This window comes from Podarcis erhardii (genome assembly GCF_964252035.2).
Source record: "Podarcis erhardii genome assembly, chromosome: 7".
NCBI lineage: Eukaryota > Metazoa > Chordata > Lepidosauria > Squamata > Lacertidae > Podarcis > Podarcis erhardii.
This window is the reverse complement of record NC_138511.1, coordinates 26,116,583-26,130,450: the sequence shown is the minus strand read 5'-3', so window position 1 is coordinate 26,130,450 and position 13,868 is coordinate 26,116,583. Positions and strand designations below refer to the sequence as shown.

The 13,868-nt window shown below is 43.4% G+C and overlaps 1 pseudogene across 1 annotated transcript; it reads right to left on the bottom strand.

Moving 5' to 3' along the window:
• Positions 1-6,675: 6,675 nt before the first annotated feature.
• On the bottom strand, positions 6,676-13,653 carry LOC309347151 (arylacetamide deacetylase-like 3 pseudogene; annotated as a pseudogene). Its single transcript, XR_014161687.1, has 3 exons — positions 12,924-13,653; positions 10,527-10,590; positions 6,676-7,132 (listed from the first exon to the last, which is right to left on the bottom strand). The product of XR_014161687.1 is annotated as an arylacetamide deacetylase-like 3 pseudogene (transcript).
• Positions 13,654-13,868: the final 215 nt, after the last annotated feature.

Sequence of the window (13,868 nt, the reverse complement as noted above, 5' to 3'; positions counted from 1 at the left end):
TTGATTTTTCAAATATAGATTTACAACAAAACCAAATACATTTCATTTCTTTTATTAGTTTTCATTGACATTGAGAGAGGTTGGGTGAAGCATTCACAAAGTAAAGGAAGGATTGAACTCTGATTAATAAGAATACACACAGAGGCTTGAACCAGCAAGACTCTGGGAAGGGTGCATATAATAATCTCTATCTCCCTCCATCCCTCGGCCCAGGTCGTTTTATTCACAAAAGAACTTTTTACAGAGTGTTCGTAAGAACCAATCAGATTTCTTCTGAGCATTTCAACACACCCCACGTGGGGACAAAGTTAGATCAAAAGAAATTCTTTTAACTACAAAGACTACTCTGAGCATGCATACATAATCTGAGAGTAAATAAAAAGGGACTAGAGAAACACCGGAGATCACAAACAGGAGTAAACAAGAGAGGATGGAAGGATGGCAAGGAGATAGGCATCTTTATTATCTTCCTGTGAAACTATTTCCAGGCCATAAGATCAACATCCTGAGATTAACATATTGGGAAAGCTACATCAAAGAAGCTTGCCCACTATCTTTGATGGCCCAGGATGCATGCCTGGCTAAGCAACTGGCAGTGTACGTGACTGGTCAAGAAAGAGAAATGGAACAGGAATGCAGAGGTGTGGATTGATCAAGAATTATATCAAAATAGTTTAAACCCAGTCAACGCAATGCTTTCATTGCTGACACAGATGGCTTACTCTATATTTGTTATAATTCCTCATAGCAATCCCACCTGATCACTACAGTTGGGGGGCCTAGGGCATGGTAGGTTGCCTTCAGTTGACTGCCGTAAGTTTTGTTTACGCGTGTACAGGAAGGGTTGTTAGCCATATCAATTCAGATGCTCTTGGTGGTTTCTTGCTGTTATCTTGTTGGGCTGTGTATGTAATAAAAGGGAGCCACACCGGGGTGAAGGCATCCTCTTTTATTTGTCCCCGTGTTAGTTTCAGTTTGTGGGTTAGTTTTTATAGTAAGGGTGTTTTCCATACAGTTTGCTACCAGTGGTCGATGTTCACTCCTGAGAGATCCCTTCTGGTGTCTAGCTAAGATGCTTCTGGAACCTGAGTGTAGGTGGGTTATAAGTTCTTTGTAGGTTGAGTGGGCATAATAGTCTTGGGAAATGTTCAATAGGACTAGTTCTGGGGTGACTTCTAATACCTGTTTAGTTATTTTGCATATTTATTGTAGGGCTGATGTTCAAAAGTGTTGAATTTTGGGGCAATCCCACCACATGTGAAGGTATGTGCCTGTAGATGTGCAACCTCCTGGGCCTATCAGTGCCAACTTATTTGGTGTTAAGTATCATCTACAGATAAGTTTCAAGATGAGTCCCCTTCTTTTGGATGAGATGGATTTAAGGGGAGGTTTAGACCATCATTTAGCCCATTGGGTAGAGTTTGTTTCATAGCCTATGTCATGTTCCCATTGTTTTATGATTGCATAGAGGGGGTCGGTGGGGTTCTGGAGCAGTATTTTGTATCTTGTGGATACCATTCCCTTGCCATGTCCCTCTGCTCTCAGGAGGAGGTTTTCGAAGGGGATCAAAGGCCTAGCGGCTGCTTAATTTTTACTATTGAATTATTTAAGAAGGCATGTCATTGATAGAGTGTTAGCCAGAATAGCCGGATGTCCTCTAGTTTGTCTTGTATCGGTGTGGGTTTGGTATTTGTGAAGAAGTCTGTTAGGCGATATACTTTTGGCCTTTGGCTTGCAAAGTTTTTATTTGGAAGTTTTGGGCTAAGTCATGAAATAGTGGATGGTGGAACAGCTCCAGTCATTTGGAAACTAGGAACTTAAATATAAAATAAACACCAGGGAGTACCTTTCAGGCAGTTAACAAGTATATTATGCAAAATTACAAAGATCACACTGTGGCGTTCGTACGGAGCCCCCAGTCATCTCACAGACTATTGACCTGTACACCACTAATACGCTGCCACCAACCAGGTCCTCCCTGGTAAAATCACTTCAGTCTCAGTCAGCTTTTCAATTAATAAAGAAGAGTGTATTTTATTTCAGACACAAACAAAACTTTTACAGCATTCCAAACATTGTTGCTCTTTACTTTTTTAGTCTTATTTTCCTCTCTCTATCTCTTCTACCTCCCCACACTCAAGAACCCAGTGCCCTAACTGTGTCTCTATTCACAACTGCTTCTCCAACTGCCTTTCCCAACCAGCCAACCCACTAAAACCAACCAACTGCCCACCAACAACTCCCAACAAACTCCTCCCAGAACTAGTTTTATTGACCCACTGACTCCACCCTCCTTGGTCCTGTCTGTGCAACCTATTTAACTATTTCCCTTCCAGCATTCTCTTATATAAGTTAACGACACACACACCTTTTTGCATCTTTTTTTCTTTTAGTCTTCCTTCTCAAATTCTTCCTTTTTCCCCAATGTAGGTTTTGTGTGCAGTCAGTAAACATACCTGATTGAGATGCTCCCCTGTCAACCTTTGCCAGGTCTTCAGTCTCCAAAAGGTATCAAATGACCACTCTAAGGCACAAGTGGTGCATGACTGAGCACCTCAGTGAAATGTTTTTACATATCAGCTACCCCCTCCCTGTTTCATTTCACCTGCAAATCATGTAATCTATTCCTTCATCTAAGTCATTTACAAAGACGCTGAAGAACAATGGTCCCAGGATAGAACCCTGTGACACCCAGCTTGTCACTTTTTTTCAGTATGATGAGGAACCATTGGAAAGCACTCTTTGGGTTCTGCAAGTCAAACAGCTACAAATCCACGTAACAGTAACATTGTCTAGCCCACATATTACCACTTTTTCTTCAAGGATAACAAAAAGAAGTTTAAAAAGAAGTAACTTGTTCCATCTGACCTGAAACTTTCAATATTCATCTCCACTGGATGTTCCCAAAGTTCTCATACTATGGGAGGAAAACTGTTCCCCATCCATTTTCTCCACACCACACATCAGTTTATACACATCAGCCATACCCCTTCTATCTCTTTCTCTAAACTAAAATCCCTCAAACATTGTCCACTTTCCTTGTAGTGGAGTTCTTCCACTCCCTTGGTCATTTTGGTTGCCCATTTTTGGTACTTCTGCAACTCCCAAATATCCTTTTCAGGATGAGACAACCTAGAAATTAACCTATGGCCATTTATCATCAGTAAGCGGATGATACCCAGCTCTACCTCTCTTTTAAGTCGGAACCGGTGAAGGCGGTGAAGGTCCTGTGTGAGTGTCTGGAGGCAGTTGGAGGATGGATGGTGGCTAGCAGATTGAGGTTGAATCCTGACAAGACAGAAGTACTGTTTCTGGGGGACAGGGTGCGGGTGGACACCCTGGTCCTGAATGGGGTAACTGTGCCTCTGAAGGACTAGGTGTGCAGCCTAGGAGTTATTTTGGACTCACAGCTGTCCATGGAGGTGCAGGTCAATTCTGTGTCCAGGGTAGCTGTCTACCAGCTCCATCTGGTATGCAGGCTGAGACCCTACCTGCCAGTGGACTGCCTTGCCAGAGTGGTGCATGCTCTGGTTATCTCCCGCTTGGACTACTGCAACACGCTTTATGTGGGGCTACTTTTGAAGGTGACCCGGGAACTACAACTAATCCAGTATGCAACAGCTACACTGGTGACTGGGAGTGGCCACTGAGACCACATAACACCAGTCCTGAAAGACCTACATTGGCTCGCAGTACATTTCCAGGCACAATTCTAAGTGTTGGTGCTGACCTTTAAAGCCCTAAACAGCCTCGGCCCAGTATACCTGAAGGAGCATCTCCACCCCCATCATTCTGCCTGGACACTGAGGTCCAGCACCGAAGGCCTTCTGGTGGTTCCCTCACTGCAAGAAGCAAAGTTACAGGGAAACAGGAAGAGGGCCTTCTCGATAGTGGCGCCTGCCCTGTGGAATGCCCTTCCATCAGATGTCAAAGAAATAAAAAACTATCAAACTTTTAGAAGACATCTGAAGGCAGCCCTGTTTAGGGAAGATTTTAATATTTGAGGAATAATTGTATTTTAATATTCTGCTGGAAGCCACCCAGAGTGGCTGGGGAAATCCAGCCAGATTGGAGGGGTGTAAACTATTATTATTATTATTATTATTATTATTATTATTATTATTATTCAAAGCTATCTCTTCTGTCCTATTATTTGTGGGGAGGTGGGGGGATAAGAAGAGTGATTTGGATCCAGCCAATGGTCCATTCAGCCCAGCATCCAATTCTCACAGCATTCAACCAGATGCCTGTGGGAAACTTGCAAGCAGGACCTGAGCATAAGAAAATTTCTCATCCTGCTGCTTCCAGCAACTGCTATAAAGAAGCATTGCTGCCTCCCACTGTAGAAGAAGAGTATAGGTTTCATGGTTACCAGCCATTGATGACATGTAACTGCCTAGTCTAGAAGTCCAGGAACGTAAAAGGCAGCAACCGGATTACTGACTGCAGTTCTGTTTAGATATTGTATAGCTCCTCCTGTTTTCAAACACCTGCATGAGTTTCCAGTACATTTCTGGACCCAGTTGAAGGTGTTCAGGTTGGTGTTCACAGTCCCACGTGACTCAGGTCCCAAATACCTGCAAGACTGCCTCCTTCACAGTGCTGAGATTGCTCAGTTAGTAGAGAGAGAGAATCTGAATCTCAGGGTAGTGGATTTGAGCCCCACGTTGGGTGAAAGATTCCTGCATGGCTGGGGGTTGGGCTGGAAGACATTTCTCATTGCAACAGGAGAATCTAGACATCCAATAAAGGCTAAGGATTTACAGTGTTTTCACATTTTTAAGATGCCTTGTGGAACCACATAAAAATTTGAAGCAATGTGAGTCATCTGGTTGTGTGAGATAGCACATGAGATAGGGTCCTCTTATTTTGTTACATTGAACTGCTCACGGTTCATTGGCAACTGCGTAACAAGTATTTCTATGAAGATGGGTAAATAATTGCTTAACATAATTTATTTATTCAGTTCATTTGCCACCTGTCAACAATATTGCACCTTGGGGTTAGCCTTCCAGATAGTGGGTGTCATTTAGACAAAATGATTTCATTGAAGGTAAATGCTTGTTGGTGAATGTATAGGAAGGTGGCATACAGAGTTTTATGCCACAACTCTTTAGAATTGTTGAAACTAGAATCTGGTGTTTCATGGTATTTAAAGATCTCTATCAAGTTGCTGGGAGTTGTTATCAGGAGAGATAGGGTGAGGGAAAATCTACATGTGGGTGAAAACCCATCACTCTGTTCCATCTAAATTAGGAAAGGCAGTGGAAGTGTTAGACTGTGCCTTGGATGGGCTAATGAATTTGATATGGGACAATAAACCAAAACAGATACCTGAAAAGAGATAAAAGGGACCCATGGAGTCATCTAGGTCATCCACCTACAATGCAGGAATCACACCCAGAAATCCCTAACAGGTGACCATTAAACCTCTGATGAAAAACTTCCAATGAAGGCGGTCCCACTGCCTTCTAAGCTAATCCATTCCAATGCTAATCAGCTCTAACCCTTAGCAAGTTATTCCTAATGTATAGTCTGAATCTCCTTGCTTATCATTTGAATCCCTTGGTTCAAGTCCTACCCTCTGAAGTAGTTGAAAACAAGCTTGCTCCATCTCCCATGAGACAGCCCTTTATATATTTGAAGATGGGTACTAGATCACCTCACTGTCCTCTTCTCCAAGCTAAACATATCCAGCTGCATCAATGATTATTTATAAGGCTTGTTTTCCAGACCCTTGATCATCTTGGTCTTCCTCCTCTGTAGACATTCCAGCTCATCACTATCCTATTTAAATTGTGGAACCCAGAACTGGGCATAGTCCTCCTGGTGGGGTCTGGTCAAGGCAAAAATGGAGTGAAACTGTTACTTCTCTTGATCTGGAACTATACTTCTGTTGATACAGCCTAAAACAGCATTAGCAGTGCAGATCTCCAGCCAACAAATAAGTACTAAAATGGAATAGAAGGGTGAATTGTCCATTTACAAAATTCATATATTATTGAAAACAGTATAGAAATGCATTATATTAGAGCAAATTGGTTGGAATTATGTATTTATTAGTCAATACTGCATACAAAGTAAAACTATTTATTACAAAAAAATCACACTAAAGTGCTGGTGAATTTTCATGAGGAATTCCCCGCTGCCCCCAAGAACCACAAATTACAACAGAATTGTGGAGAACTGAATATAAGATTGGAAAAATGAGAAACTATCAGTAGCTGAAGTTGGCAAATTCTCCCCTCCTTATGAATGACCCACAAATTCAAGAGATTTCCTCGCATAGGTTTTTGACAAAGTCTACAATTCTGTCCATTAATTCAATTGCAGCAGGGACTGTGAAGACACCTGCGTCAAAGAGGTTTAGCACCCCATGAAACCCGTTCTCAACATGGAACCAGCTGACTTTCACCCCACTGTCCTCCAGGCGTTTCTTGTACAACAGTGTGTCATCTCGTAATACATCGTACTCACAGCTCACAATTAGGGTTTCAGGAAGCTTCTGGATGACAGAGTCCTCAGCAAAAAGCCAAGAAAAATCGTTTTCTAATGTCTCTGATAATTGCCTATAGACTTCAGGTTCATAAGGAGCAAGTGGGACTTGTTTGTAGCCTCTCCCCTTAAATCTTTCAGGAATGTTGTCTGGACTCACCCACTTCCCATATTTCAGCCTCATTGAATCTGGCACATGTCTGTTGTATGTTTGATATGTATTGTTTTTCTTTTGTATTGTTTTTCTCTTGTAAAACTTAATAAAATATATAAAGAGCCCTTCAGGAGCTGCCCTGCCAAAGAAGTGTCCTTTCCAATATACTTCATTCCAAAGTAAGCAACGTTTTCCTGGAACAAGGGGGGCATTGAGCTGTTCTGCTGATAGGAAGGCAGGTTGAAGTCTATAGCCTGGAATTTCCCATAGATCAGTACTTGAGCCCGTAGCTTTGGAAGGTCTGCTCTCTCCACCAATTTCTGGGCAACAACAGTAGCATAATTGCCCCCAGCACTATCTCCACTAACGATGATCTTAGAAGGATCCACCCCATTGGAATCTGCATTTTGAATTAAGTGTATGGTAGCAGCAAGGCAGTCCTTGTACTGAGCGGGAGGAAGATGCTCAGGAGACAGGCGGTAGCTGCAGAATAAAACAGAAGCAAAGAGGTAAGCTTCCAGAATCTTTTCCAAACACTTTCATGATCACATAAGAACACCAGAAGAGTCTGCTAGATCAGGCTCATGGCCATCTAGTACAGCATTCTGTTCTCACCAGGTCCAAGCAACTTCCTATGAGGCACCTGCAAGCAGGGCTCAAGCACAAGGCCCTCTTCCCGCCTGTGGCTTCCAGAAACTGGTCTTCAGCAGCATTCCTATGAGTATCCATGGACAGCCCTCCAAATTCTTGCTCAGGCATTACTGTACATGTGGGATGTGCAACCCAACTGGGATGTACACCCAGTGCTGTTTTTCTAGGAATAAAAGGTCCAGAAATCTTGATGAACACCTCCCTCATTCTCTATGATTGGCAACGATGCCCACCTAAGAGGTGCCAGAACCTACCTGAGAGGGGCTGGAAGTGAGTTCCTGTGAGTTCCCCCTTAAAAAAAACCCTGTGCAGATAGTGTACCATCAAACACATGCGGAATCCTCTTCAAGGGGCATTACCTCAGGTCAAGGACACATTCCAGGCACATAAGGTCAAAGGAGGAGGTCACAAGACAAGGTCAGTGATGTGGAAATTAGACACTAGTTCCCATTTGCAGAATATGCGGAAGGCAGCCCTTACTGGTTTGACCCTTTTATTAATTCTCTTTTTCCTCCTATGAAAACTACTCAAGACACACTCTTTTAAAGTTTAAATAACAACTTTTACTTACAGACCCTCTAAGTGTCCCTATTTTCCAGGGACATCCCTGTTTTAGAGAAGCTGATTGGGTACGGAATTACCCAACCCCTGAGCCGTCTGAAGGCAGTCCTGCATTAGAAAGGTTTTTTTAAAAAAAAGTTTAATATTTTTAAAATATTTTCTATCTGTTGGAAGCTGCCCAAAGTGGCTGGGGCAACCCAGTAAGATTTGTGGAGTATAACTAATAAAATTATCATTATGGAATGGGATATCCCTATTTTCATCAGCAAAATGTTGGAGGGTATGTACTTAGTACACTTCCAGCTGCAGATTAAATATACAGTGCAGGTGAATGTTTCTTAAATTGCTAATTCATCTTACATTAGAGCTACTCCCTGATCTGGAATGGGGTCAGTAATGTCCCAAAATGATGCACGTTTAAAAAGTGTGCCACACAGATTAAACTGTTACAGACTAACTAACCCTGAGACAGACAGCAGAACAACAGTTCAGCTGCTCTCACACAAAAGACTGTTAATAGCTGTCACTGCCATACCAACTGCCATAACTGTCATAACTGCCACAGGGTGTATGACGTCAGAGAGTTATATAACTCTTGCAATTAACCCTTTACATATATATGAATTTGGGATGCTAACATCCCAGAAAAGAAGGGTGTGGCCTGGGTAGGGGAGGAAGAATGACATTCGGCTAACAGATTGAGGGTGAATCCTGACAAGACAGAAGTACTGTTTTGGGGGGACAGGAGGCGGGCGGGTGTGGAGGACTCCCTGGTCCTGAATGTGGTAACTGTGCCCTTAAGGACCAGGTGTGCAGCCTGGGAGTCATTTTGGACTCGCAGCTGTCCATGGAGGCGCAGGTCAATTCTGTGTCCAGGGCAGCTGTTTATCAGCTCCATCTGGTACGCAGGCTGAGACCCTACCTGCCCGCAGACTGTCTCGCCAGAGTGGTGCATGCTTTAGTTATCTCTCGCTTGGACTACTGCAATGCACTTTATGTGGGGCTACCTTTGAAGGTGACCCAGAAACTACAACTAATCCAGAATGCGGCAGCTAGACTGGTGACTGGGAGCAGCTGCTGAGACCATATAATACCAGTCTTGAAAGACCTACACTGGCTCCCAGTACGTTTCCGAGCACAATTCAAAGTGTTGATGCTGACCTTTAAAGCCCTAAACGGCCTCAGCCCAGTATACCTGAAGGAGCGTCTCCACCTCCATCATTCTGACCAGACACTAAGGTCCAGCGCTGAGGGTCCTCTGGCAGTTCCCTCGCTACGAGAAGCCAAGTTACAGGGAACCAGGCAGAGGGCATTCTCAGTAGTGGCCCCTGCCCTGCGGAACGCCCTCCCACCAGATGTCAAAGAGAAAAATATCTACCAAACTTTTAGAAGACATCTGAAGGCAGCCCTGTTTAGGGAAGCTCTTAACGTTTAATAGGTTATTGTATTTTAGTGTTTTGTTGGTGTAGCCTTATGAGGCTTTGCCCTCGGGTGGGGAAAATATTGTGCCTGGGAAAGGGAAGTGGGAGTCAACAGACACTCAAGGAATAGTTTCGGAGAAAAAGGTTTTATTTCTACCATCCATGAACTCGTAGAAGGAGCAAGTGTGATAGTCCACAAAAGCATGCACAAAGTTCACAGTCCTGTGCACAAGCATATATACCCCTTTCCAGTTCCCTCCTCCTTTCTCCTCCCTCAGAAGTCCTGCCCCATGAGTTCCTCTGAGCATGAACAGAAAGCTGTCTTGGGACTATTGGACTCTTCCCAGGAAAGGGGGAATGAGAAGCCGAGGGGGTGGGTCGAGGAGCCCTGGTGGTTCAGCATGTCCAAGATGTTGCAACCGAATGAGATAAGATTCGTTTCTCAGGCCTGAGTATTCTTGGCAATGACAGAGCCTATACATTAGCCTTTAAAAGTAACATTTTGCCTTTTGCCACAGCATCTTGTGAGAAAAGCAGAGAAGAGCAGAGAAAAGCTGTTTTGGATTTTTAGAAGACAAAAGGAGTTTTGGACAGTTTTGATGCCTGGTTGATTATTGAAGCCTGGGGTGATTTCACAGACAGGTTTTGGATATCCTGTCCCTACATTGGAAGCCGCCCAGAGTGGCTGGGGAAGCCCACCCAGATGGGCAGGGTATAAATAAATTATTATTATTATTATTATTATTATTATTATTATTATTATTATTCGTGAGTCCCGCGGGCAAAAGGCACAGCTGACTGAGTGTGTGTGACATTTGAACCCTTGTTCTGAAGGGTCCACCCCCTGCTTCACATAGGTGTGTGCATCCAGTCCAGCCCTTCCAATGCTGATGGATCACCAAAAGCTAATTGACACAGTAAAAGGTCATAAAGACACACAAAAATAAAAACACAAGAGAGCACAGATAAAACAATCCTCAGGAGACAGGCAGTAACTGGAGAATAAACAAGGCCTTATGCCCAGCTCATAGTCCCCCCACGGAAGTGACCATCCTCATTTCTGAGGTTCATGAAGCTCTGATTTGCAATCATGGAACAAAATGTTGACAGCTTTCATGGGGAGCCTTTTTCTCCTGCAAAGAATATGGCAAGGGATGCCACCAACAAATGCAACAACATGCTGGGTGCAAAGCACACACACATATATTTTACCTATGGAAAGACAGATGGTTGCATTTACTTACCCAACAGACACAACCACTGAATCAGTCTCCTTGGAGATTTTGTTGCAGACCACTTGGTAGAACTCTAGTAAGATGAGAGGGAAATTTTAAATAGGGAGGTAATTATCTGATGCCTCCAGTCTTGCCTTTAAAAGCACATTTTTGAACAGCTGTCTTCCGATATATAATGTATTTGTACATGCAATTTTAACTGACATAAACCATTTTATGCACATGTGCACATCACACAGCTCAAGTACTGCACTGTAAGAATCAGTCTTCTTGGTGATTTTGCTGCAGACATCTTGGTAGGGCGCTCGAAAGTTGGAAGGGAAATTCTAAATATGAAGCTCTTTCGCAAATCCAGGGCTGTTTGTACCTAACTCTTCAGAGCAGACCCATTGACATGCATGGACATAAATCACAGCACAACCTGAACCAGAAGACCTCCTAAATTGGAGTTGGGAGGGTGACATCTTGGCTACTGATGTCCGGAGACTACAACTCCCATCAGTCGCAGATAGGGATGGGTGAATCTGTCAATCTCAGTGTCTCTCGAGTTTCTCATTGCTCTAATATTCACATAAGAACCAAATCAGATCTTGCAGGATCAGACCAATGGTCCATCTATGTTATGTACACCACTATGAGCTGAATAAAGAGCATGAAATCCACTCTCGACTCTGAGTATATTTCAATCTAGCCCAGCATTCTGTTCTCACAGTGGCTAAGAAAATGCTTCTGGAAGCCTGGCAGAAGGAACTGAGCCAAGAGCACTCTGCTTGCCCAAGGTTTCTATCCACTGGTATGCAGAAGCATTGCTACCTCCGGTCTTGCCTTTTAAAGCCCATTCTGGAACACCAATCTTCCCTGACATAATGTTTTTGTACATGCAATTTTTGCTGACATGAGCCTTCTTGTGCACACATTTTGCTGTATGTGAATTGTGAACTAGAGTACTAGAGTACTGCATTGTAAGCTTCAGAGACTGGCTCTGGGTTCACAAATCAATTTGCAAAAGGCAAATTAAATAGGTTCCCCTATAAAAGCAAACTCAATCCAATTACACACAGATAAATCCTAGCCTTAAGAGATATGGGGTACCCAGCCAATGGTTTGCAAGCTTTCATTTAATTCATATGTTATCATTGATATGCATAGATGCAAACTTAGGTCCATTTTCAGAAACGGGGGGGGGGGGCTTGTTACCAGAACCCCCCAAATGCCCACCTCAAAAAACATTTATCCAGTCAGCATGGTCAACGGTCATGGCTCTTGCATTTCAGGAAGCAAGCTCTGCGAGGGGCACAGTTGTCTCCCACCCCAACCACAATATCAAGGATGTAATAATGGCAAGCTCTCCCGAGTCCCCACTTGATTCTAGCCTTCCTGCCTCCTGAAGTTGCTACTTTATAGGTAGAAAGGTAAAGGACCCCTGGCCAGTTAAGTCCAGTCAAAGGTGACTATGGGGTGTGGTGCTCATCTCGCTTCAGGCTGAGGTAGCTGGCATTTGTCCACAGACAGCTTTCCGGGTCATGTGACCAGCATGACTAAATCCGTTTCTGGTGCAATGGGATTACTAGGTTGCTACTTTATAAGCTGTTGCAACACAATGTCACTATGTTCTGTAGCCAAGAGTATCAGTATTAATTGCTAACTTGTGAAATCGCATTGTGGTCTTGCAAATGAAAGCTGGTGCAAGTGCAGTTTGTTGATTTGTTGACCTATTTTGCACATGTGGGTCAGGTGGCTGTGGGGTGGGGTGAGGTGAGGGATAGGGTCAGGTGTAAATGAGGGGGTGGCCAGGGGAGGGAGGGCGGCTGGGTTAATAAACAGAGTGATCAGGAGCAGCAATTATTATATGCTGTATTGGCAAAAATATAAGCCGCACTTTCTTTCCAGATTCCGACTGTGAAAACTTAAAGTGCGGCTTAAATTCAAGACCTTACGAAAAATCCTTAATAGAGATGTGGGGTCTGGGAAGCCATGATAACAAGAGCCTCCATTTGTTTGTTTCTTCTTGTTGACCTAACTCAGCATATATGCATATAAATAAAAATAATCCAAAGCACGCGTGTGCCCCTTGTCCCTTCAGGAACTACCACCAACATACTTGTATCTCAGCCCAGTAAACCTCTCTTACATTGAAATCTTAAGCACTTCTACCCAGAAAGGAAATTCCAGCTAAACATTAGGAACACCTTTCTGATGGTACGAGTTTTTCAACAGGGAACGGACTCCCTTGGAAGGTGGCAGGGCTTCTTCAGCGGTGATTCCTTCATTGCAGGGTGTTGGTCTACATGACCCCTTGGGATCCCTCCCAACTCTCCTTTTTCACGATTCTAAATGGGCTTACTTGAGTTCAATGGCGCTTGCCTCTAGATAAATGATCACGGGCTGAGAGCCTTAATCTCTTACCAATGCTTTCAATCATCCCAGCTCCTCCATGAAAGAACATAAATCCTTTCCTTGGGCCAGCAGATGGGCAGATAAACCCTCACAGGAACCGCGTCACAATGCAGATCTTTGGCAGAGAGGCTGGGATCCACTATTGGATTCCAGAAACTCTGGAGGAAGATGATAAAGGCAACCTATCTGCAGATACCCAGCAGTTCAAGACTCTTCCCCTGTTGGGCAAAGGAACAGTCTCATGAAAATAGTGCCCACATTTGCATCCTATTGACAAGGGGTGTATCCAAATAAGTCCTATTTAAAGTAGACCCATGGAAATGAATGAGTTCATGTTAGCCATGTCCATTAATTTCAATCTGTCTGCTTAGAATGGGACTATCATTAGAGGCAGCCCTGGGTCACAATAAGCGATCCAATGGTTTGGCTTCATGTCGAAACCCAAAAGCTTTCCTAAATCATGGTTTGTTTGGCTACCCCAACCCAAACACCAGCCAAGGTGCAGAGTCAAAAGAAGCTTTGGAGAAACAATCCACAATCTGCTTGCTTGCCTATGAGACCATATGTGCTTTCCTGAAGAAACCATGATGTAAACAAACCATATTATTAGTGTGAATAATATATTTGTCTCTATGTGTGCCCCTCTACAGGTTAAAAATAAAGCCCTTGTTAAATCTGATAATATCTTCATCCATCATCATCATCATCAAGTAAACTCATTTATTTTCCTCATTTCATGCTCTATAATGCTCTATCATGACCATAATGACAGTCCAGTGAATGACCCAAAGCTTTAATGGACTGTCAAATCCAGATGGGATTTTACTCCTGGAAAGATAATAAATTGCAAAGGAGAGAGGCAACAGGGAAATAATCCCTATAACTCCAATCACCACAAGCAGGAGGCCCAGAAGAAGCTCCATTTCACTGTTCCAAAGAGTGCAAGGGAAACAT